This window comes from Periplaneta americana, chromosome 16 (genome assembly GCF_040183065.1).
Source record: "Periplaneta americana isolate PAMFEO1 chromosome 16, P.americana_PAMFEO1_priV1, whole genome shotgun sequence".
Taxonomy (NCBI): Eukaryota; Metazoa; Arthropoda; class Insecta; order Blattodea; family Blattidae; genus Periplaneta; species Periplaneta americana.
In genome coordinates this window covers 183,346,424-183,373,570 of record NC_091132.1, presented here as the reverse complement: position 1 = coordinate 183,373,570, position 27,147 = coordinate 183,346,424, and positions in this window count along the sequence as shown.

The window sequence follows — 27,147 nt, the reverse complement described above, 5'->3', positions numbered from 1 at the left end:
TACAAAATTACTAGAAATTTTACTAACAATCCCTATGACGACTTCAGAGGCTGAAAGGTGTTTTCCTACTCTCCTCCGAACAAAACACAAGGAAAACAGGAGAAAGATTTTCTTATTTCAAAGCCACATAACCACTGAAACTTCTCTTACGCGTCAGAATTGAATTTTCTGTTAAACGACCTGGTTTTGGTTTTCACGCACTGCGAAATTGCAAGGTTCGGAGTCGATCTACCAAGACGCTTAATCTCGCACTTCTCTTCTAAGCTGCGCGATGAAAATGGATGTTCTATTAAAGACTGAATTGTATTCATCTTAACTAGGGTCCATTTAATATTGGGTGTTCAGTTCAAAATGTGTCTTGGCTCGCTGCATGCCGTCATGTGGCTAGCTGATGAGCCTAGAGAATTCAATCTTCCTACACTTCCGCAGCTCAGGTGTATAATCTAAGAGGCAGAGAAGTTGGCTAGCAAGTACGGCGTTCATTCTGAAGAGTACGTGCCGATACGTACGGTAACGCCGGTAGTGGCAGGAATGTGAACTGTTTGGAAATACGTACTGTCGAGATATGGGGAGAGGGTTAAGACGTTTACTTACGTATTTGTTGACATTAACTTCGACGGTCAACATGGACACGGAGCATTTGATTTGTGTTGTGGAATGTTACCGTACGCAACCGATGATAACAAATACCCTGCGTACGACTTGCCGGCGCAAAACACAGTTCGAAAGAGGCTATGGTAGCACACAGACCGTACAGACCGCCATCTGTTGCTACGACGTTCAAGTTATACCGTACACATTCTCAAGTTCAGATTGAAGAACGCCTTAAATAATAGGCAACTTCTCTAACATATAAGCTGAAACTCGCTTCAAATCGGTGACCCAACAACAGTGACGTCATGACACACTTTGAAATGAACACCCAGTATAGTAGAATAACACAACACAATTTATTAAAACAGCTTCTTAAGCGTACCACGTGCTCTCAACCAACTCGACTCAAGTAACTGCGGTGAAACGGAAAGCAAAAACACCAATAAAATACAAACTCACCCTCTACTCTAAAAAAAAAAAAAAACTTGTTTTCGCGCCTAACTGCAGTCGCAGGGCGGACTCATTCATTAACACTCCTCAGTAGCTCTGTGAGCTACTGCCATCTGTTTCCATTTTCAAAGCTCCCTGTTCGTTTATCAACTTAAAATCCACACTGGACAACACCCCTCTCATCCCCTCGCCCCGAAGAGATACCCAAGATCAAGCCAGTTTCCATAAGAAGTACGATCGTTTACTCTGGCAAGTCAACGATGAGGCTCCTACAAACGATTATAGTTGGATGAGAAACTTACTACAGCTGATCATACCAATCGTGTACTTACTTGTTAGACCACAATAACTTAACTTGTATTTTAAACCAAAATATCCGTACATTTTTTTAGGTGTAGCGCAAACTTGCTACAACTTTAAGGAGCAGCGCCTGCTTGTTATGCTTTATAATTACAAATGGCTTTTAAGGAACCAGCAAGTTCATTCCCGCCCTTACATAAGCCCGCCATCAGTCCCTATCCTGACCAAGATTAATCCAGTATCTATCATCATATCCTACCTCCCTCAAATCCAGTTTAATATTATCCTTCAATCTATGTCTCGGCCTCCCAAAGCTCTTTTTCTCTCCGGTCTCCCCACTAGCACTCTATATGCACTTCTGGATTTGCCATACATGCTACATGCCCTGCCCATCTCAAACATCTGGATTTAATGTTCCTAATTATGTCAGGTGAAGAATACAATGCGTGCAGTTCTGCGTTGTGTAACTTCATCCCTCTTATCCCCAAATATTTTCCTACAAACCTTCTTCTCAAACACCCTTAATCTCGGTTCCTCTCTCAAAGTGAGAGTCCAAGTTTCATAACCATACAGTACAACCGGTAATATAATTGTTTTATAAATTCTAACTTTCATATTTGTTTTTAAATAAATCGTGCACAGTGTAATTCCTATTTCGTATTCTGATGCGAGATGAACCACAGTTTCTCTTTTCTCAAACCACTCAATTACTTGCACTATTTTTCGTAGCACAACTCCTTTTCTTCGACACCTGTGGAAGGCATTTTGCATTGAATTTAGGGCCTTCGAAAAACAGACCATACTGTGTAAGAGTAAAAGTTTGTAAAAAAAAATCACTGTAGAAAAAATTCGTACTAATATAATGTACAGTATATCATCTTTCTTCTGCAGAAAAAAAAAACGAGTGAGAGAGAAAGACAGTCGGATAATCCACCAATCGGTTAATAGGGTGACGGAAAATCGGGGTTCTACTGTAGTAACATAACATTGTTGAAAATACAGAAGCACGAATTCTTTTACGTATAAAATCACTGAATGAAATGACAAAGATGTTATAAGAAATATGTAATCGTATAATAATTTATATTTGACGTTGTAATAAAACACAAATACTATGTGATTTTATTAAAATGTTCCGATAACTAGGGTACTATGGTCGGTTTATTTTAATCTGTATATACAGTACTCCTTACGATACGAGCAGAGCCTGTTTCGTTTTTCATACATTTATAAACGTTATAAATAATTCCCTAGTTTGACTGTGTAACGTTTTATTAGCACTTCCTAATTTAGAGCGAAACAGGGGCATTGTTAAGTACATAGAATGTTATACAGAACTCTGTTATTTCACAAACACACTTTGAACTAGATAAAACTACTGATATGAGGGATAAAACGCAGAAAATGTAACGCACACGCTGGCTTCTACCCGTTCTGCACAATACACTCCACGATACGAACAGCTCAAGACCGCGCTTTCGAATGCGCCCTGTAATCAGCATTATGTGATTCATAGCAGCCCTGTAACGAGCATGGCGGCACGAGGACCGAATATCGTTCTCTGCGCATCAGTCAAATGGGCAAGCTTTCTTTGCGCTTCTACTAGTACTGTTAATATACAGGGTGAGCATAAATGATTGCCCTAGTTTGGGGATTTTTTATAGACGAACCGTGAATGATACAACAATGGTCCTGATATTACCAAATAAGGTATCTCTCAAAGTTTTATTTGAATTTATCCGCGCGGCGTAATTCCACTTCTTACCGGTAGAGGACCTGAGTTTACAGAAATGGCGACTGGTGTTGAGCGTGCATTTGTAGCGTTGGAATTTCATTCCACAAGATCAGTCATAGCAGTGCAGCGAAATTTTCGAACAAGATTCCATAAAGATCCACCAGACCCCAAGACCATTAGACGATGCTACAATCAATTAGTGACCACAGGAAGTCTGTGTAGAGAAAAATCTCCTGGTCGGCCACGCATCCCACAAGAAACAGTTGAACGTTGATTTTATCTATCAACAAGACGGCGCTCCGCCTCACTTCCACAGCGAAGTCCGACAATTCCTGAACAACAGATTGCCAAACAGATGGATTGGTCGTGCGAGCAGAGACGATATGCCGCTATTGCCCTGGCCTCCACGTTCCCCTGACATAACACCCTGTGATTTTTACCTGTGGGGATATGTTAAAGACTCTGTTTTTGTACCTCCATTACCGGCAAATCTGCCAGAGTTACGCGACCGCATCATCAACGCCATCGCTGCAATCGACATGGATACACTTCATCGTGTATGGGACTAATTGGACTACCGGCTTGATGTCTGCAGGGTCACAAGGGGAGCACACATCGAGAACCTATTAGGTATGTTAAAAAACTTGGAGAGTTTCTCTATCTACTTGTATATCTAAATATTTTCTATGTTAAATCGTTAGTCCACAAATAATTTTCGTAACTAAGGCAATCATTTATGCTCACACTGTATATTTTGGCACCCATCTGGAACAGTACGTCTAGATGTAAAATAGAATGTGCACTGAGTAATAATAATAATAATAATAATAATAATAATAATAATAATAATTTATTTATTTACCGATTTATTTTACTTTTTTAATTACATCGATGACACTAGATCCCTCACAGCGAGTCAGTGAGAAAGACAAATTGCCGTATGTCTGTGAAACGCGATGCTTTCCCAAAACCTACTGCAAAAGAACAGGGTCTGGTACACAAAACTCCGCTGCCTCAATACTGCTATAGCACTTGGTTCATGACAGTCAAAAGACGTGTCTGCTGAAATATTATTGACTTATTTTTCCACTCTTTCATCTGGTCAGTGAAACCAAACTTTCTATGCAATTTGTTAGTTTCCAGACATTTTTATGTGAAATGAATAGTTTTGCGATGGCGGATACAAGGGGGGGGGTCTGGGGGGCTATAGACCCCACTATCAATTCAAAGACTTTTTTTATTTAAAATGTACAAAGCCTTATTTTTTTATTCATATAACTTATATGATTTCTTCACTCTCTAAACTTAATATTATTTTGCTATTTTCTTTCGCATACAAACTCTCTTTACAGTTCGAGTGAATAGATCAGGTAAGTGGTCGCATTCCTTAGGGGTCGTTACTATGGGGTTTAACAATAGCTCGGACTTCGGAACGGAAATCTAACGGTAACCACCCCTACCACACTGTAGCTAGGCCGCTACCAACACCTTTGTTATCGTACTTTACAATAGCAACTACATTCGACTTCTGAATTCAGACGAGAAGTGATCAGTCCGTACAGGTGAATTATTTAGTGTAACAGTTATAAGAAATTATAAAATGTCGAAACGTAAGTTTCAAACAAATATCTCACAATTCATCAAGAAGCCGTGTGGTGAAGTGAAAGAAAAGTGCAGTACGGATGACAATGATACAACTGATGAAGAAAAGTGTATGCCTGTTAATACCGTAACAGTGGAATCGGTTATGTGCGGTGAAAGTGATGACGCTAGTTCGACGACTCATAATGTATTAGATATTGGTTGCTTAGTGGAAAAAGAAATATGCAGCGACGAGGTAAAATACAAAGCTCTAACAAATCCGTGGGTTCCAAACGAAAAATATCTATTTCCGAAGACACTAGAATCGGGACAGTCTAGACAATTTCAGCGTGCGTGGCTTAAAAGATTTCCATGGCTCTCTTACAGTAAGAAGGATGAAGGTGTGTTCTGTCACGTGTGCGTTTTATTCGGATCTAAAGAGGGAGGGCGAAGCAAAGTGACGTTACAGAATTTAGTTACGAAACCTCTAAGAAAATTCAAAAAGGCCTCTGAAATATTCAGGAGACATTCAGAGAACAGTTATCATAGAACTGCTCTCTTAAAATGTGACAACTTTAAACAAGTGTTTGAAGGTAAGGTAGAGAACGTTCTGGTTCAATTGAATAATGAAGTGTTACAAACAGTGCGCGAAAACAGGATGAAACTTGTTCCAATAGTAAAAACAATTATTTTGTGCGGCCGACAAAATATTCCATTAAGAGGACACAGGGATGATGGTGCGATTGACTTGGAAAGCGAAAATCAAAACGAAGGTAATTTCAGGGAGCTTCTAAAATATCGCGTTGATGCCGGTGATCAGATTCTGCATAGTCATCTTAAAAATGCCCCAAAAACTCATCTCTAACAAGTAAAACAACGCAAAACGATCTCATAAACTGTTGTGGCACCATTATTGAAAAGAAAATTGTTGAAGAGGTTAACCAAAGTAAATATTTTTCTATCTTAGTAGATGAAACAACCGACATCAGTTCCAATGAGCAACTATCATTATGTGTGCGATTCGTAGACCGAGAAAAGTGTTACTTGCATGAGGAATTTTTGAGATTCGTAGTGGTGCAAGATCTACTGTACAGGACTGGTAACTGTGTCCGCGGTCTTGTTGGTGAGGAAAAGGTTTTCTGAGGGAAGCGAAGAGGGAGGTGGGAGTTGAGCTTATTGGTAAACGTACTATTATACGTGCAAGAAACATTTCCTCTTACCTTGTCTTCGCCTAGGCTTGCAGTGGGTTGCAGACGGAGTCGCGTTTCACTCGGATTCTTCAGAAGATGAACTGCCATTTTCACTATCGCTGCTTCACTATCACTAACAGTGTTCAAGTTGATTGATATTTGGTCAATTACATCTGGAACTACTCCGTCCTTTTCCCAGTATTCTGCTTCTAAATTGGCGACGTGGTGGCAGAAACCTGCCCAATCTTGTCGTGTTACCTCCTGTATTGCGTTCTTCGTAGTTTCGCGCAGCTTTGTTAAAGACAAATCTCCTGTAACATTCGTGTCCCTTACAATTCTCTTGATTTTCGACCATGCGAGTTCGATGGCATTTAGATCACACATATATGGAGGAAGACGTATCACAACATGTCCACTACCTGACAACATGTTATCTATTCTATACGTGTTCTCCTTTGGTTTCAGTGGAAGAATCAGTTTATAAAGGTCGTTCTTACGCATTGTCTCATTGCACTCGACTCCTTTCTTTCTCAGCCACTCTATCATGTCCCCTTTGAGGGCATAGGGTGATGGCGCTTTATCAAGCTGAATATAATGGTATGGTGCATTGTCTAAAACGACAACAGAATTTGGCTGAAGATTTGGCATAAGTTGATTAACTACCCACTTTTGAAAATTGCCGCTATTCATTTGCCCATGGTAGTCTCCTGTTGTAGAGCCAGCTTTGTATATTAGTTCTGCACCGGCAAGAAAACCACTTGCGCCCCCGGCATGTAGTATTATCAGTCTGTTCCCCGAATTCATATTGTCCTGAACTCCCATTACGTCATCACTTTGCCAACATCTTCGGTGAGTTAGATTGCTATCGACCCACATCTCGTCTACGTACACAATTTCACGTCCTTCTTCTCGATACTTCTTCATTTTACGCAGATAGTTTGCCTTCCAATCTATAATATCCGGTCTTTCTACCAAGATTTTTCGTTTTGACTGGTATTTCCTCCATCTAAACCCCATGCTTTTCGCGACTCTGTTTAGTGATTTTCTGCCTCAAGGAAAATTGATTTTTTCTTTAATTACCGTCAAAAGTTTAGGTATTGTCGGCACTCTCTTTTCTTGAATATAAAAGTCTTGTATTGTATTTCTTATAACACACTTGTCTAAGTCGTCTACATGCAGTATATTAAGAGATATTATTCGTCTCTTCTTTCCTGGCGATTTCAGAAGTCTATCCGGACTGTTTTCTTTTCTTATCTTATGTTCCTTCTTAATCTTCTTTATTGTACTATACCCTACTCCAGTGTATTCGGCCGCTCTTTCAGTTGATTTATTTAAGGGAATCCTCAAATGTTTTTGCACTCTTTCCTCATCGCACTTCTCTATGATGTTAGCTATTATTTCTCTTGCTTCACTATGAATAGTTGTGTTTGCCTTTCTATTAGCCATACTAAACGAAAGTGTTTAAGACTATCGTTCTTGCTAATATCACTGGTCTATAATCTCGCACTATTATTCCTATACTATAGCTATACACATCCTATACTATTTTATCACTACACTACACTACACTATACTAATCCTATACTAGATATACGCACTACACTGAATTACACTGAATTACACAGATTTACTGTAATTACTGTATAAGGAAGTTCTGAATTGAACAATGTAAAGAATACTGTAAACTCAAGTTGACCGCACTCTCGCAATATATATTCAGAACTGGTAGTTGTCTGTCAATGTCATAGAAAGGCCACCCCATCCCGAACCTTTAGTACCTACCCTCTTCCCCGCGGTTGCGGCAGACCCCTCTCACACGGACACAGTTACTAGTCCTCCACAGTAAGTGGAGAGGCATTGTCAAAAGTTGTTTTAAGTGAACTGTGGGACTTAGGTCTAGACATTTCGAATCTTCGCGGACAGGGTTATGACGGCGGTGCTAATCAGCGCATTCCGAATCTCACCGGTCCGGTGGCATCAATGACGTCACGTTGCAACGAAAATAAGGAACAAAACTGCTGGAAGAATCGATGCTGTCATGGCGACTGTGTAAGTGGTTATCTGTGCTACGCTAGCAGAATTTTGCGAAATTTCCGTACTGCCATCTCGTTCAAATAAAAGAGATCATAAACAACTTATTTCTTGAACCGGTAGTAATAACTGGTCCGTTGACATGTTCGCTCATAAGCCATTAACATATTGTTTTTACGTTGTGCTCATTACAAACAATACAGCAGAACACACCGCCATGACACAACAGTGCACGATGTCATTCGTCTGCTAATTCCCGCCCTATACAAGAACCAATCAGATTCACTGATGGCGGCTAATGGAGACTACCACCACCTCTGCAAGTTGATGGCACCGGTGCGACACCGGTGGAGCATCAATGACGTCATCGGTGGAATTCGGAACACCGTGATGCCATCGGATTGCTCACCGGTGAGATTCGGAATACGCTCAATATGTCGGGGAAGTTTCGCGGTGTCCAAGCGCGAATTTTAAAAGAGCAGAGTCTCGCATACTATATGCACTGTGCCTCACATTGTCTAAATTTGTCACTTTCAAAATCGTGCTCTGTTCCCAGTGTTAGACAAACTGTAGACACAGTAGCTGAAATAGCAAAATATGTTAGGGAGTCTAGCAAGCGGTCAATCATGATGAAAGAAAAAATTAGTCAAATATGCCCTGAACACAAGAAAACGAAACTAAAGACCTTGTGTGAAACAAGATGGATTGAACGGCATGACGCAGTGTTACAATTTTTAGACATTTTCTCCGCAGTTATATCATTCCTGGAAGATTTTGGATCCTATGGTACAAAGGCACATTTGATGCTTAACTCAATTCTAAAATTCGAATTCATAATTTCATTGCATATTTTAGCAGAAATATTTGGAATAACACTGTGTTTTTCGCGGAAGCCACAGAGCCCAAATCTCGAACTAAGTCAGTGCTACCAGATGGTTGAATGTGTCATGAATACTCTTCAGCCTGCCGAGATAATAACACTTATAATTTTCTTTTTGAGAAGGCTGTTGCATTGGCTCAATCTGTAGTAGAAGTAAATGTACCTCGAGTTGCATCCAGACAAATCCATCGCAATAATGTTGCGTCTAAGTCTCCTAAAGATTATTACCGCCTCAATGTATTTCTTCCTTTTCTTGATCACCTTCTAAGCGATTTGTCAGTACGATTTTCGCCTGCTAGGCACAGTCATGTAATTAAACTCCAATCTTTGATTCCTAACTTTTTACACGATCCTGATAAAAATATCGATGTCATCCTACAAGCTGCAACGATTTATGAACAGGATCTGCCAGGAACTATTCCAGAGCTTAGAGGAGAGCTACATTTGTGGTTTCAATTTTGGAAGGAGCAACAAAAAAAACCAGACACGGCTATAGAAGCTTTGCTGCATACTAGGAATAATTTCTACCCCAATATAAGAGAGCTGCTCACTATATTATGTGTCATGCCAGTGACAACTTGCACCGCGGAACGGTCATTCTCAACACTGAGACGTGTGAAAACCTACCTCAGATCGACGATGAACCAGGACAGACTGAATGGTTTGGTATTGCTCAACATTCATCGTAACATTGACGTAAGTCCGGACGAAGTAATAGAACTTTTCGCAAGAAAACATCCCAGACGACATCAGCTTCGTTAAACTGTAAGTAACATTTAATCGACTTTCCATTCCAGTCACCATTTCCTTTAGAATTAGAACTAACTGAAGACTTAGAACCTAAGAGTGACAATATTGTTGTGGTTTATTTATTTGTTTTTAATTCCATTCTTCTGTGTTGTGATTATACTGCTGTATTCATATGTTAATTGAGGGGTTGGGTGCAAGAAAGGTACTTCTCTCAAATGCAAGTTTTGAGAAAATTGATGTTGAAAATTCAAACCGTAATAATGTTATCTATGCACGCCTTTACATTTTGGATACCGGTACTCCTGACCTCTATGATCACAGTACTAAACTACAACTTTGTGATCATATGCATAACAGATCAGAGAACACAATAAAGCGTTTTACTCAAAAAGGGCACATCCTCTAAAATGCCCTTCTTGCACCCAGCCCCTCAATTACTATTACCCCCCCCCCTATTATTAAATTCTAGATCCGCGCCTGGCAGCAGGCCGTGATATACGTCTGTCTTTTTTTTCCCCCAGTCTATGATAAGTCTGGGGATCTTGTTGATTTTTTCACGGGTTCCTTAATGTTACGTGCATTACAAATGCAGTAACTTTAGTGGAGTTGTAGGGTTTACTTAATTTTTACAAATATTTAAAAACAATAATTAACAGTGCAATTTAGGTGAAATTGCAGTGGTAAGTTTCCAATTTATAATTATTACTATATTGAACGTCTCTAAAAATAATATGTTAAAAGCCTAAAGCAGTAAAATGAATATGACGCTTAAGCGGTAAGAAGAGGGAAATTGTTATGTGTGTTACGTTGGGAATACTGAATGTGGTATTTCACACTTACCGCGTATTGGTTTTGTGCGGAAAGCAAGCAAATACGCACGATCTCGCACACAAACATCTATTGAAATCTGAGTGTCAAGTGTTCGCAAGCCGATCGCAGGTTGCATAACGCTACAGGTGCGCCAGAGCTTCCTTTTCTTTGTCCCCAGGCAGCAGCCTTGGCCTTCAGAACATCAGCTGTTGGTTTTTGTGCCCTGACATTGTCCGCCACCACTCGCATAGCATAGCCAGGAACCCCTAAGTGCAATGCAAGCTAAAGACCCAAAGACAAAACAAGTTCTCAGGTAGTTTAGAACAGTATCGGAGGGAAGTAAACGCGCTGACATTTCAGTCTGTATAAAAGAATAATAACATTGAACAACAAGAATTTTGCTCCGACTTAAAACAATGTGTCCCTTATGGTTTGACGTGCGCTGAATCCGAAAATGCATCACTTTTCTTCGTATCACGTAAGGCAGCCGTGGCGAAAAGGCCATGGTGCGCCGAGCCACTGTGTAAGCTGCAACGTGCATAGCACCTATGGAGGGAGGCGGACACGCGAAGGGGCAGTTGTTTAGGACGTATAACGAAGAAAGAAATGAACAAAAAAATATAGGACACATTATCACAACCTAAAATTAACTGTCTTCAGAATGTCTCTGCGACAAAGTTTCAAAATCAGGAATTATGTCACTTACTGCCAATCGTAGTTGATCACGAAAGTATTTGTCAGTCGTGATCTAAATTTGATTTTTACTATTTTCATTGTTGAAAATAATTTTTCACAAATGTAAGTTACAGCGAACATGGCTTCAACAGAGCAAGCGAAAGAACGAAGCTTCAAATATTTATTTTTTTCCAAAGATTTGAAAAGTTCAATATCTGTCAAGTCCTTAAATCTAGCTTTCATTTAACGTCACATTGTAAATCTGTGAGTTTAAATTGAAAATCTAACCGCATTATTCGTACATCTGCTCTAAAAGAATCGACGTACAGAAATGATAATGATAATAATGCCGTTTTATGTTATACAACCGTTTTCCTAGTAATATTTGTGAACAAATCATACATTTAATATTTTCATCATATTGTAAGCAAAAGAATGCATCCTCCCATCCTACTTGAAACTTTCGTTTTTTATAGAGGTACATGGTTTCGAGAGATATATTGCGACGATACGCCACTCACAGGTCCGAGACAAATACAAACAGAACGGAGTTTGACTCCAGTGAGTAAGAGGGTGGGGGTTGGGGGAGGTAGGAAGCGAGAGAAAAGCACTGCGAGCCACAATGTGCTCGTGAGTCGCATTTTCGCCGCGGCTGACGTAAGTAAGGTTTTGAAGATATACTATGATTTCACTTTTCGATAAGCGCTCCCGCAGAAAACATCTGGCACGGATTGGGGGTATAAACCAAACCAAAAGCTAATGTATTTTATGAGTTTGACTTATTTACGGTTTATTATGGTTGTTGGCATGTTATTTTGTACTTCTACAGATATGAAATCGACTGAAGCACACGGAAAAAAAACCTCCTTCCATCCGTGTAAACAGAGGAGTTACGCAAGGTACTTCTTTATCCCCAGCCACAATACTGCCACTGACTTCATTTTAGGTGACCTTACACAGGAAACTGTCGCCCAGATTTATGATTACGGAATTAGTAGTGGGCATGAAGACCACAGATTAGGTTTCGCTGATAATCTGGTTTTGTTTGTTTAGTCAACTGTCCGAAGACAGGTGTGAACCTCACAAATAACACCATTAAGACATCACTTATGAGGCAACTAAATCAGAGAATAACGGTGTAAGGTGGCCAGTTCCTTTCGTCCTCCATTGCATACATCGCCGACTAGATACATATTACATTAATCAGACTTTAGATGTATACAAACAATTATTATTCGTCAAGTGAAATGTGCTGCTTGATAATAGATGTACCTATCAGCCAAAACTTCAATCAGAGGTAATGAATGACCTGATAATTGTGAGTAAAATCTCAAACATGGCTATTGTTCTCATGAACTTTAACTTTCATTAAATACAAAAAAAAAAATAAATAAATAAATAAATAAATCGGTTTCTATACCCCTTCAAAGAACAATTTAAACAGGAAGCCACTGTAAATTAATTTAGGCCAAGAAATCCGATCCATAATGGAGACTTAGGGAAATCCTTTATTTAGGGAAGATTTCTAAGACTAAATCATTATAGATTGTTGTTAGGCAACTGTCCGAGGACAGGTTTGAACCACACAATGATACCAACAAGGTAGCACTTGAAGGAAAAATTAGTAATTAATTGAAAAATCATCTTGACGTACTTGCTGGGAGGCGGCAGCCCATTATTCAAATCAGAACAAAAGTTTGCAGTCATCATCAACTTCTTCTGCCAACATTAGTTTATGTCTTCCAAAATACTCCTGTTGTAAGTACTGCCAAGTCATTTCTAAAACGACTAGATAAAATTATTAAAAATAACTAGTGAAAGAAATTCTCCAGCTCCCCTGATGACCAGGGCTGGGTAGTATTTGAAATACATTTGTATTTTGTATTTTGTAATTTTCAAGGATTTTAGAAAGTATTTTGTATTTAAATACATATAATTGATGTATTTTGTATTTCAAATACTCAAAATACTTTTTTCTTCTTCTTGTCCTTCAAGTTTTGGATTTGTATTTGAATAATGAACTTTTGTCTTATTTGCCTACCCATTTCAGATGTGCTAGCCATGCATTTAGCTTTCTTGCCACAGCTGATTTCCTTAACGTCATAAAGAAATCTCCAGCAGCATCAAGGATCCATCACCCAGCACTTGCTAAATGTTCAGCATTATGCAATACGTCTAGGAGACCCAAATCCTCAGAAATTATATCAGACGTCTTGAAATATTCACTAAAGTTTCCTCGCCCAACTCGATGGAATTCTCTTTATGACTCAATCTCTCAAATATTGCAATTCAAACATGATGTAAACAGTATATGTGAAAAACTGGGATTTCCAACCTTCAAAGATTTTCAGTACCTTGAAGAATGTTGTGCAGTTCTGAAACCCATTGCCGTAGCCCTTGATTTAATGCAAAATGAGACGACGTGCTATTACGGCCAAGTTCTATCTACATTAATTTCCCTCAAAAACAGATTACATATTATGTTATCTAGTAATCTACGCCATCTATTCCAAGTAATTCCAATCCTAGTGAGTTCGCTTTCATCAAGATTTAAAGCGATGTTTGATCTGACCCCAGAAGCAAACTGAGCTATTTTGGCAGCTTGCTTCCACCCATCATTTAAGATGAGATAGCTACCTGACACTGCCTCACCAAATGATAAGAAGAGGACACAGAATATGTGTGTGAAATCAGCTGAGCAGTTCTCGCTACACCTTTGGCCAGTTCAGACGATGAAAACAATTTTTATGTTTTCAACTCAAGTACAACAGACTTTGAAAAGCAAAAAGAAAAGAACTTGTCTACTGCGGAGTATGAGCTCATACAATTCTTCAATGGCAAAGGGACAACCCTGTGATCTCTAGAGAATTACCCAACAGTGAAACAAGCTTTTATAAAGTATAATACAAGTTCCTTGTGTTTCTCTTCGCCTGTAGAAAGACTGTTCTGTTTTGCAGGATTTATTCATTCACCAGCAAGGGGATCCTTGCCTGATGAACTTTTTGAGAAACTGGCATTTTTGAAAGGGAGCAGTAATTATTCATATGTAGCACAATTTCATTGTTGACTCGGAAAAGGAAGAATGTTCAGTTACAGTGTTTATATAAAACTTCGAGTTAAAAATAATTTTAATGTTAATATAATATTTTAGATTTTCGGTAATATTCTTATTTCTTTATATATTGTATCGGATATTTGAAATACAAATGTATTTTGGTTAATTTTTTAAAAGTATTTTGTATTTGTATTTCAAATACTATTCTTTGAAGTATTTTGTATTTGTATTTGAAATACTTGGACGTCAGTATTTTGCCCAGCTCCCCTGATGACACACCAGGTGCGATGCTCTATTCCTGTACATATATTAAAGAGCAAAACGTTTTGGAGTGTATGAAAAAACAATTGGAAGCCATACTTCCGCAATTCAACGCCTGTAAAATATTAGACAAATCTGGAAATCCCTACAGGCCCTATTAATCAAATCCGTAATCTGGAGATAGACAGAAAATCTTGTACAATTACATTAGGCCTAGGTGATTCCGAATTTGTCAAGAAAAAATTCTCAGACATCAGGAGGAAGATAACAATACAAGCACATAATGGACTGGTGCCAGTTACGACACCATGGCAAAGGTGCAATCATATACGACCGCTATCCGCAGGCAAACTCATATTTATGTAAATACAGTAGAGTCCATACTAGAACTTATCAGTGTGGAGTGGCGTGACGCAATTAAATTACAAGAAAAACTTGCCTCTGTTAGAGCGAACCGGTACGAGTATTTATCGTCCAGGAAAACTCGCACCTGGGACATTTTGTCACACAAGAGAAAAATGTCACTCGAACATATTTGCAGTTTCCTAAGTAACTTCAAAGAATCAGTGTGTTGTACATTTCCTCAGTAACTTCACAGAATCTGACAGTTGTACGTTTCCTAAGTAACTTCACAGGATCTTGCTGTTGTACGTTTCCTAAGTAACTTCACAGGATCTTGCTGTTGTACGTTTCCTAAGTAACTTCACAGGATCTTGCTGTTGTACGTTTCCTAAGTAACTTCACAGGATCTTGCTGTTGTACGTTTCCTAAGTAACTTCATAGGACGTGACTTGTACATTTCCTAAGTAACTTCATAGGATGTGACTTTTGTAGTCTACGTTTCCTAAGTAACTTCAATGGATCTGACTGTTGTATGTTTCCTAAGTAACTTCACAGAATCTGACAGTTGTATGTTTCCTAAGTAACTTCAATGGATCTGAATGTTGTATGTTTCCTAAGTAACTTCACAGGACCTGGCTGTTGTACATTTCCTAAGTAACTTCAATGGATCTGAATGTTGTATGTTTCCTAAGTAACTTCACAGGACCTGGCTGTTGTACATTTCCTAAGTAACTTCACAAAATCTAACAGTTGTATGTTTCCTAAGTAACTTCAATGGATCTGAATGTTGTATGTTTCCTAAGTAACTTCACAGAATCTGACAGTTGTATGTTTCCTAAGTAACTTCACAGAATCTGACAGTTGTATGTTTCCTAAGTAACTTCACAGAATCTGACAGTTGTATGTTTCCTAAGTAACTTCAATGGATCTGAATGTTGTATGTTTCCTAAGTAACTTCACAGGACCTGGCTGTTGTACATTTCCTAAGTAACTTCACAAAATCTGACAGTTGTATGTTTCCTAAGTAACTTCACAGAATCTGACAGTTGTATGTTTCCTAAGTAACTTCACAGAATCTGACAGTTGTATGTTTCCTAAGTAACTTCAATGGATCTGAATGTTGTATGTTTCCTAAGTAACTTCACAGAATCTGACAGTTGTATGTTTCCTAAGTAACTTCACAGAATCTGACAGTTGTATGTTTCCTAAGTAACTTCACAGAATCTGACAGTTGTATGTTTCCTAAGTAACTTCAATGGATCTGAATGTTGTATGTTTTCTAAGTAACTTCACAGGACCTGGCTGTTGTACATTTCCTAAGTAACTTCAATGGATCTGAATGTTGTATGTTTCCTAAGTAACTTCACAGGACCTGGCTGTTGTACATTTCCTAAGTAACTTCACAAAATCTGACAGTTGTATGTTTCCTAAGTAACTTCAATGGATCTGAATGTTGTATGTTTCCTAAGTAACTTCACAGGACCTGGCTGTTGTACATTTCCTAAGTAACTTCACAAAATCTGACAGTTGTACATTTCCTAAGTAACTTCACAAAATCTGACAGTTGTATGTTTCCTAAGTAACTTCACAGAATCTTACAGTTGTATGTTTCCTAAGTAACTTCAATGGATCTGAATGTTGTATGTTTCCTAAGTAACTTCACAGGACCTGGCTGTTGTACATTTCCTAAGTAACTTCACAGGATCTACTGTTGTACGTCTCCTAAGTAACTTCACAGGACCTGGCTGTTGTACATTTCCTAAGCAACTTCACAGGATCTACTGTTGTACGTCTTCTAAGTAACTTCACAGGACCTGGCTGTTGTACATTTCCTAAGTAACTTCACAGGATTTACTGTTGTAAGTTTCCTAAATTCCCTACTTCACTGATTTCGAATTCTAAATCATGAGTGATGTTCCATGTTATTATCCTTACATGTAGAGGGACGAAGAAAATTATAAACAAATGTTTTATGTTCACAAAACATAGGAAACGTAAAACAGGTATATCATAGAGATGTATTAATAGAGATGGATTCAACGGGGCATTAGTAACATCATCTGAGAAAGAGGGGGGCGACAATTTGATGAGAGAAGGATCATACTACCGCACCAGATTGGGAAGTTTGTAGAAGAACAGAAATAAAGGAATGTTTGACAAGAGGGGAAGCTCAATCCAAGACCAATAGTAGTAGTACTGCGGCAATAATAAAATGCACTTGCGAGTTCAAGTAGTGAGACAAATCATAAGAAGAGAAAAAATATTTCTATGTACAATCTTCATAGAAATCAAGTTACATAGCAAATCATAGCTTGGATTGATTTAGCTCCTACAGCAATTTTTATGTCCACAAGTAATTTAGTTTCTTACGTAGAGATTGGTGGAAAAGGTTCCAACTCCATAAGAACATTCAATTGCGAATAAAAATATTTTGTGCGAGATCGTGCGTATTTGCTTGGTTTCAGCACAAAACCAATCCGCGGAAAGTCTAAAATTCCACATTCAGTATTCCCAACCTAACACACACAACAATTTCCCTCTTCATACCGCTTAAGTGATATATTGATTTTACTGCTTTAGGCTTTTAACATATTGTTTTTAGAGACGTTCAATATAGTAATAATTATAAAATGGAAACTTACCACTGCAATTTCACCTAAATTGCACTGTTAATTATTGTTTTTAAATATTTGCAAAAATTAAGTAAACTCTACAACTCCACTAAAGTTACTGCATTCGTGATGCAAGTAACATTAAGGAAGCCGTGAAAAAATCAACAAGATTCCAGACTCATCATATACTGGGGGGAAAAAAAAGGCAGACGTATATCACGGCCTGCTGAAGTATAGTAAACACAGAAAACATTTTAAAGCAACAATGTTGAAGATAGATATTTTTGTTTTGCAAATTTGCCGTCATTGAACAGAAACCAAGATGGAGATTTCATTGCAACTAATTAGAAATTCCTCTTTCAGGTATGTAATAAACGATCTTCGCACAAAATAATGTACGATACACGAGCGGTATGTTTTCTTTCAATTCTCGGAAATTAAAAAATCACAACTACGTTTCGCTTTTTCAAACTTTCCTCGAACATGAATACTTCAACATACCGCTCTTGTAACGCATATTACTATTATCTATATTATACAGATTTACCAGGCTTTTCACCGTCTGCTACTGGAACGAAGAAATTTAATAGTTTATCTGAATATTTTTGTTGCCACTATATGCCCTTCAATATCGAAAATTTTAAGAATTTTCATTCAGTATGATTATTTTGAGAATATTAATTATGTCATCTTGTGAATTATATTACATCAAGTCTTTATTTTAATGCAGTCAGTTCACCCTTGTATTCAATAAGTTGATAATGTGTATTCACAGATCGAAAAAGTTATTTTAGTGTACGAATTCTGGTCACCCACTTCATTTGTTCGGCGGCTGTTACAGGGTGTAAATAAAAACAGCCTTATAAAGTGATTAACTTTCTGCTTGAAAATTTTAAAGATTTTCACAGTACCAGCAAACATTTAGATTTCAACAACGTTCCATTTTCACAAGTTACACAGTTAAAGTTCGGGAAAGAACATACTCGTAATATATTTAATGTGGAATTAAAGTTAAAGTTTGACGATAATGAGTTTCATGTAGTAAATTGTAACATACTGTACCATTCCTTCAATATGGAATTATTCTTTAAAATATAAGATCGGTAAAGAGAAGACTGCAGGCATAAATTTTATGTTAAAATGGATGCCTCAGAAAGACAGAAAGTAATACGAAAGTTTGATTAAAAACTGTATATACATTTCCTTATTAAAACAAGACTACCTAGTTTTTTCGAGAATTCAATTCATTTTGTAAAATTCTGTTAATAAATACCCTGATGTCATGATTTTATAAGTTTTATAAAGGGAAGACTCCACTGAAAATCATGCAAATTTTTCCAAATTTTTTTTAGCTATTTCACTTATTCAGAATTTATATTTTCATACCCCAAATGGATTCAGCTCAATTCTGATTACAAATACTCGTATGTTTACACTTTTTAAATTAAGGCTGGAAGGGGGCGTGGAATTTAAAGAGCTGTCAAAATTGTTTTTCATTGAAGAATTCTTTTTTAAAATTTCTGATTACAAGTCTAGTAACTTTTTGTTGGCTCCCTGAAGTTACTAGATGAATGTAGCGGAGGAGAATATCAATTTACATAAATATTCATTTTATTTTCAAATCTATTTTTTTGTGTTTATTTTTGTTGATTCAACACCAACTTTCGTATGCCAAATATTAATAAATTTGGATGAAATTTTTACTGCAAGTATTTATGAGGTAGCTGCATGTTTCTATGCATTTATTTTGTGAGAAATGCTGCTAGTTTATTTTATTAATATTTTTCTTAATGCTGCTAGTTTATTTTATTAATATTCTTTCTTAAGAAAAATATTAATAAAATAAACTAGCAGCATTTCTCACAAAATAAATGCATAGAAGCATGCAGCTACCTCATAAATACTTGCAGTAAAAATTTCATCCAGATTTATTAATATTTGGCATACGAAAGTTGGTGTTGAATCAACAAAAATAAACACAGAAAAATAGATTTGAAAATAAAATGAATATTTATGTAAATTAATATTCTCCTCCGCTACATTCATCTAGTAACTTTAGGGAGCCAACAAAAAGTTACTAGACTTGTAATCAGAAATTTTAAAAAAGAATTCTTCAATGAAAAACAATTTTGACAGCTCTTTAAATTCCACGCCCCCTTCCAGCCTTAATTTAAAAAGTGTAAACATACGAGTATTTGTAATCAGAATTGAGCTGAATCCATTTGGGGTATGAAAATATAAATTCTGAATAAGTGAAATAGCTAAAAAAATTTGGAAAAATTTTCATGATTTTCAGTGGAGTGTTCCCTTAAGGGCAAAGAGTTACGAGTGCATACAAACATTATGGCAAAACATGCAGTAACATTTTTGACAATGTCTACCACAAGATTTGTGACAGCCTTATATAAATGTTACCACTGAATCTTGAAAGAATGCTGAATTGAATGGTTTATAGTTGACTTAATTTAGAATATTAGTTTGACCTTTACAATTTGTTTAATTGTTGCAACAAATCTAAAGTATACTTAAACATAAGATCAGATAGGTACATTTTCTTGGTAAACTAATGATGCTATTGGTCCCAATTTTTTTTTTACCGGATCTTCCGTATTGCGTTGTGATAGTGAAACTCAGCATTTATTTTTATAAGTTGAAAATTAAGTTTGCTTCATAATTATAAATGCTGTAAAAATAATTTTTTCCAAATATTTTAAAATATCACAAAACCGACAGATCTTTCTCAAATTAAGTACAAAGTGACTTACTTATAGCTGCATGTGTATGTAAAATGTGACAAACATTTAAGACAAATGAGATAATTAGTTACTACCAGGAATTTGTACCTATGTGATCTCATGTTTCAATGTATTTTCGATTTGTTGCAACAATTAAATTAATTAGGACAGATCAATAATCTAAATTAAGTGAACTGTATGTCATTCAATTCAGCTTTCTTTCGAGATTCAATGATAAAATTTATGTATGGCTAGTCAAAAGTGTCCGTGTATACTTTGTCATAATTTTTGTATGAATTCATAGTCTGCTGCTCTTAATCATTCTTACGTAAATTTATAACTATTATAACTATTGTTTAATCTCCCTACGTCATAACACGAATGCCTACTTTTTATCTTTTGACAATTAATATTTGAGGAGAAAAATTCGCTCCGGCGCCGGGGATCGAACCCGGGTCCTTGGTTCTACGTACCAAGAGCTCTGACCACTGAGCTACGCCGAATTCAATCCACAGCACCGGACCGAATCCTCCTCCTTCAGTGTTTCCTTTTGTGGCCTGACTCCAAGTTAGGCATATATGTTGACATGTATGTCCAATGTCAACTGCCATTATACTATTATTCTGTAGGACAAATTAATAAATCTATAATATTTTATCTTTTACTTCAATTCTAAAAGTACTGTTAATAATAGCTGAAGTATGGGCAGCAACAACATAATAAGTAGTAGAATATACAGACACAATAAAACACATCCTAATCAAATTCTCAACATACAGATCAATTTCAGAACACACACACTATTTGATACAACTCTTAATCACACGAACGCATCCACACAACAGGCAGCGAAGTTGAGATAGCGCCGAGATCTAGTAGGCTCTGAGGATGGTGTCAAGTAGCATCGAAACAGCTGTAAGTCACACATGCTTACATAATTAACACGAGTAAGATCGCCATTTAATCAATTATCTATAATGTTTTACAAAAAACAATGAAAAACAGGTGTGGCTGCGTCGGAGACAAAGCTGTGAGGTTTACGTGAATTCGTCTGTCTTAAATCGACAGATATAGACGAGATCTTCCGTTTGGCACCAAAATCGGGGCACTAGCACATCAGACTTGCGAGATATAGGCTTAGTGGTCGGAAATTTTTGCTCACGACCAAAATGGCCGACAGTCTCCGTAGGCTCCCACCAAGTTCATGTTTCAGAACACACACACTATTTGATACAACTCTTAATCACACGAACGCATCCACACAACAGGCAGCAAAGTTGAGATAGCACCGAGATCTAGTAGGCTCTGAGGATGGTGTCAAGTAGCATCGAAACAGCTGTAAGCCACACATGCTTACATAATTAACACGAGTAAGATCGCCATTTAATCAATTATCTATAATGTTTTACAAAAAACAATGAAAAACAGGTGTGGCTGCGTCGGAGACAAAGCTGTGAGGTTTACGTGAATTCGTCTGTCTTAAATCGACAGATATAGACGAGATCTTTCGTTTGGCACCAAAATCGGGACGCTAGCACATCAGACTTGCGAGATATAGGCTTAATGCTCGGAAATTTTTGCTCACGACCAAAATGGCCGACAGTCTCCGTAGGCTCCCACCAAGTTCATGTTTGCATCGTAGTAGTATACCCGATCGAACGAGACCACATTTATTTCAATCGTGTTATTAGTCACGAATTTATGGTGTCGGAAGAGATCACCCTGTAAATGTTACATGCTATTTCCGTCCAGGTACCCCATGTATCGGTCTGATTTCCGACTTATTCATGTCAAAACTAAATAGAAGGCAAAGTTAATGCATTTTTACATTGAAATCTCACTTTTCACAAAGTTGCCGCTTACAGCGTTGTTACGACTCCTGCTTCAATTCACGTGACGCCATAATACCAATACTTAATAATTTATAGTATAAGAGAGTAAAATTAGATTTTATGCGCGCGGAGGAAGTTCAGCGCCCGAGGTGAAACCGAGGGTGATAATTTGCACGAGCGCATAAAATCTGTTTATTCTCGTATGCTGTACAATGTTTTATCCATTACTGGTATCTATATTTCATTACTGTATCTAAATTTAATTTCAAATTGTATCTCTTTTCTTCGTAATGTGTTGTTTGTCAAGAAGTTATGAATGAATGAATGAATAGACTTTATGGTTGCTAATAACACATTAGCAACCATAAAATCGTCGTGGAAAAAGTTTTTATTTCACAGCCAGTGAATTAAAAACCTTTATGCTCGACCATGACGAAATGTAGTAATTATACACCTGGTAGCAGTCCTTTAATGCATGTCATTAAAGTACACCTCATTAAAGTACAGGTGTTCAGCCAATGACAACTCAGCTTACAGGTGTTCAGCCAATGACAAGTCAGCTTTGTACCGTTATAAAACCGCAAGTATCGATTATTCTCGAATATGCAATCGAAAGAGAATTAGCGAAAAGTCACGGAGGCTGGAAATCCAATACTGTCGCAGAAGGTTATGTTCTGTTACTATAATAATTAGCGTTAATTGTAAATAATATTCAAATAAATTCAATTTGTCATCTCGTTTTTCAATATCGAATTCAATAATCAAGGTTATATCTAGCTTAACCGGATTACATCAAGGTCAATGACATTATTGTTCCTCGGAAAAATCAATACTTTCGCGTCTGCGCACATCTCACAATTCACGACCTAGAACAAGGTCACTTCCGATCTTGTCAGATACAAATAAAATGTATACATCTGAATAATTTCAAGTTAGAAATATGGTCGAGCATAAAAAGTCGTATGAAACTCGCCTATAATGGTAATTAAGAAGCTCGTATGAAAATTATGAAACTCGCTTGCGCTCGTTTCATAAACATCCATACTCGCTTCTTAATTACTATCATTATAGGCTCGTTGCATAATGTACTATTAATTCACTGCTGTGAATAAAGCCATTGTCTAGGTTGCTAAGGACGGTGAAATAAAGACCAGTTTAGATACCAGTCAGGGATAATAGTTATTTTACTAGTGAATTTCGAAAAATGTAGAGCATATAATACGGATTTATACAACGTATTTATTGATTATACACAAGCTTTCGACTCAGTTGAAAGGAACAAAATTATTGAAGGATTAAACTATATAAAATTCCCCCGAAAATAATCAGACAGATTAACATAACGCTAGCAAATACAGGGACATCATTTTATTTTTACTTCAATTTTTATTGTACCTGAGTTTTTGAATGTACTTCACTCCCACCCCCTCTACTAGTGAACTTGCAACCGATCTCCACACAGAACCAAGCGTATACAGTCAAAGTCGCCTTACGGTCTTAGTAAACACAAACAGTACTGAGTTAGTGAGTATAGTACGTTCCAGAAATATGTTCGCTTTCAATATTGAATCATATTCTCGCACAGGTACTGTCGTCCGTTTGCCTATGTCGCATCCCGGTTTCCTCCACCCACTTCTGCCCGTCCCTTTGTGGCAGGGCTGTCTTAGTTCTTTTCTGAAAACATTAATTTCTGTTAGGAATTGGACGTCTATGTAATATTATACAACTGTTTAAAATAACTTAAATAAAAAGGCCTCGTTAAGTAATTAAATGTCACGTGATTTCCCTCCTTTCTACTACACTCGACAAAACCACTTGAACGGATAATAAATAGCATGTCTGAATAATTTTATCTTTTCGGATCGGACAGAAGTGAAGATTGAATATACAGTACGTAAGGTACTGTTTTATAGAGTAGATACAGAATTATTTCAACATGAGTTAGTAGTACGAAAGACGAAACTGGTAATTGGAATTAGGTACAATAGTACTGTATATAGTGCGATAATATGCAAAAAAGAATTGAAACTTTATAGAAATGAACGGCCATCATTTTCAAATATGTGTTTAAATATCCATATTATGATTATTTTTCAATTTAACTTCATTCTCTATATTGTACGCTAATGTGCTGTAGACAGTATAGCCTAATATGCGCTGCATAATGAATACGTCCGAACGGACAGCTCAGTTCGTGAGTAAAAACACTTATTGTTAATATTTTACTGTATTTTGATTAAAGAAAAATTTAATGAAAATTATCAAACTCAAAATTGCGACATTTCCTACTTTACGTAAAAGGATGAACTAATTTTCATCGCTCCTATACCTGGTAAAGTGATTTGTTTGTATCCTACGCCAGTATCATTGAACTCCAGTGGAAGGGGTGTTTCCGGTTCACAACCTTTAAGCCAAAGGTATAGCCAGGTTAATATTAGAAATGCTAGTAAAAATAAAATGATGTCCCTGTACAACAGCGGTAGTTAAAATAAACAACAAACTAAGTGACAGTTTTCAAATTAACAGAGGAGTTAAACAAGGAGATCCGCTTTCTGCAACCCTTTTCATACTAGTGGTGGACCTGATAGCCTAATCAAACAACTAGAGATTAGAGGTAATATAAGCACAAGATTGGTACAGCATATGCAGACGATATACTACTAATAGCAAGATCAAAGAAAGCATTAATTGAAAAGCTCGAAACTTTAATGGAAGAATCGGCACAATATGGATTAATCATAAATGCAAAGAAAACAAAATTTTTAAAATGTTCAGCCAAAAATATTGAACCAGAAAACTTACAGATGGATAATACTATTTTTGAAGGAGTAAAATCCTTCAAGTACTTGGGATCAATAGTAAACGACGAAAACAATATCGAGGAAGAAATAAACAATATAATTGTTATGGCAAATAAAGCATACTTTGCAAATCTCAACCTATTCAAAAGCAAATACGCATCCAAACATGCAAAATTAAGACTATATTTAACAGTAATAAGACCAATTGTAACATATGCAAGTGAAACCTGGACCCTAACCGAATTGTCTAAGCTAAAGCTCCTGGTTTTTGAAAGGAAGATATTACGAAGGATATTTGGCCCAATAAAAGATGCAAACGGTGAGTGGAGAATTGGAAATAATAAAGAGTTAAATATTTTAATACAAAACCAACACATAGTAAACTATATCAAAGCGCAAAGGATGGCATGGTTTGGCCATATCAATCGCATGGACGAAGGAAAAAGTTAAGAAAAAATATATATATATATATATATATATATATATATATGGAACCCCTTTATTAAAAGAGCAAAAGGAAGACCAAAAAGTAGATGGAAGGAAAACATAACAACGATTTGAAAACAATGAATGTAAAGAATTGACCAATCTTGTTCATAACAGAAAAGAATGACGTAAATTAATTGAGAAGGTCAAAACTTCGACGAAGTTGTAGCACCTACTGAAGAAGAAGAAGAAGAAGAAGAAGAAGAAGAAGAAGAAGAAGAAGAAGACTAGAGAATTAAGACGTATTTTATCCACGAACGGAAGGTTTAATTTCCGTGAGTGTTTAAATATGTTTTGATCCTCTTGTACCATACAATATTTTATCCAACACTTACTCATAAAGTTAAAGAGACTTCTTAGTTTTTTAATCAAGATATAATTGTACAATATTAATAATTCATTCCTGGAATATATTTAGAGCACGGCAGTCTGGAAATGTACTGTATGTCACAATTGTTGGGGGATGAAATTTAAACCTCTGTCCCGAATATTCAGTATCCATACCAAAGATGTTAAGTATAAATTTTATTAATAATGACGACAATAACAATGACAGTTTTTAATTGCTGACTGTAAGAGAGTAATATATTTTAAACAGCTCCTTTCTGACGTCAAGAGCAAGCTGTGAGCACATCTCCTTACAAGAATTTTCACAAATCTGTTCCTGAAACGAAATACCTTGATAAAATTCTAAGATAAACTATAGTGGCAAAACACAATGTACTGTAGACCGACTAACACTACGTAAAGAGTAAATTAAAATACTTATTAATAAAATACTGTAAAAATAACATACAGGAACTTCCATTACTTGGGGGACCTTTCGCACTAACTTGCGACTTCGTTTTCCTTGTTGTACACTTAAGATCATTATCCCTCAGCGACTTTCGTGACACATCTTTCCTCTTATTAATGTTAATTTGTCTGGAGCCTTTTTTTTAGATTTATTTAGCAGGTCAATATCTACCGTAGAAATCGTCACTGTCTTGCAGTCGTCCATTAGTCGTAATAGATCAACCGAAACCTGATACACAGAGTTCAAGTACCCAGTATTCGTAAAGAGAACAAACTCCCGATACGATGTAAACAACTGGACACGCTAGAAGTGACTAGTGGCATAGATCACTGTTCCAACCAAGAAATTCGTGGTTGTAACTCGTGTAGAAGCGCCTCTGATACAGATATTGAAAAACAATTTTTGTGACAGCTGTGTAAGACTATACAGAACATTATTCCATTAAGAACTCGATTTTGAAAAATTGTAACATAGACCGTTATTCAGCTCAACACTTCAATTACATATAACTGAACACACCTACATTTTTGTTATTATTATTATTATTATTATTATTATTATTATTATTATTACTATTCCTTTGTGTTCTGCATTAATGTTATTTGTATTTGCTAAGTATTTTTATACTGATTCAGTGGAAGAGAAGGCCTTATGGCTTTCACTCTGCCAATACTAGTAAAAATAAATGAACAAATAATTTAAATTGTAGGAAAAGTCATCGTAGTATCAATCGTTATCATTAGAATGCAATTTCAAAATTTCCGAGCTCAAGTTTTGAATTATTAATAGAACGTCAACTGCAGAACAAACAAGATGCAAGTGTTCCCTCATAGTAGGCCTACCTGTGTCACGCGCCAGCATGACGTCACACCAATATGGTCTATGAACAACTAACCTTATCTCCGTACGCCCTGGGACGGAATACGGTTCCTAAAGATGGTGATGATGATGATGATGATGATGATGATGATGAATCATCTCACTATGAGGTCTCCTTTTCAAAAGGGGATGAAGAGCTTGCTATCCGTTGTCCTCGGCCTGTTTCCGATTCCAAGCCTCTTCCAGGGGCCCGCTTTATCACAGGAAGTGATGTAACTCTAAAAATACGGAACATAGATCTACAGTATTTCCTTGCTGACATTTGACAGCAGGAAAGCTTTGTGCCACTCTTCCTTATAGGAAGGTGCGTCAGACATTTAATCTAAACAGACTTAATTTAGGTTTCAGGATT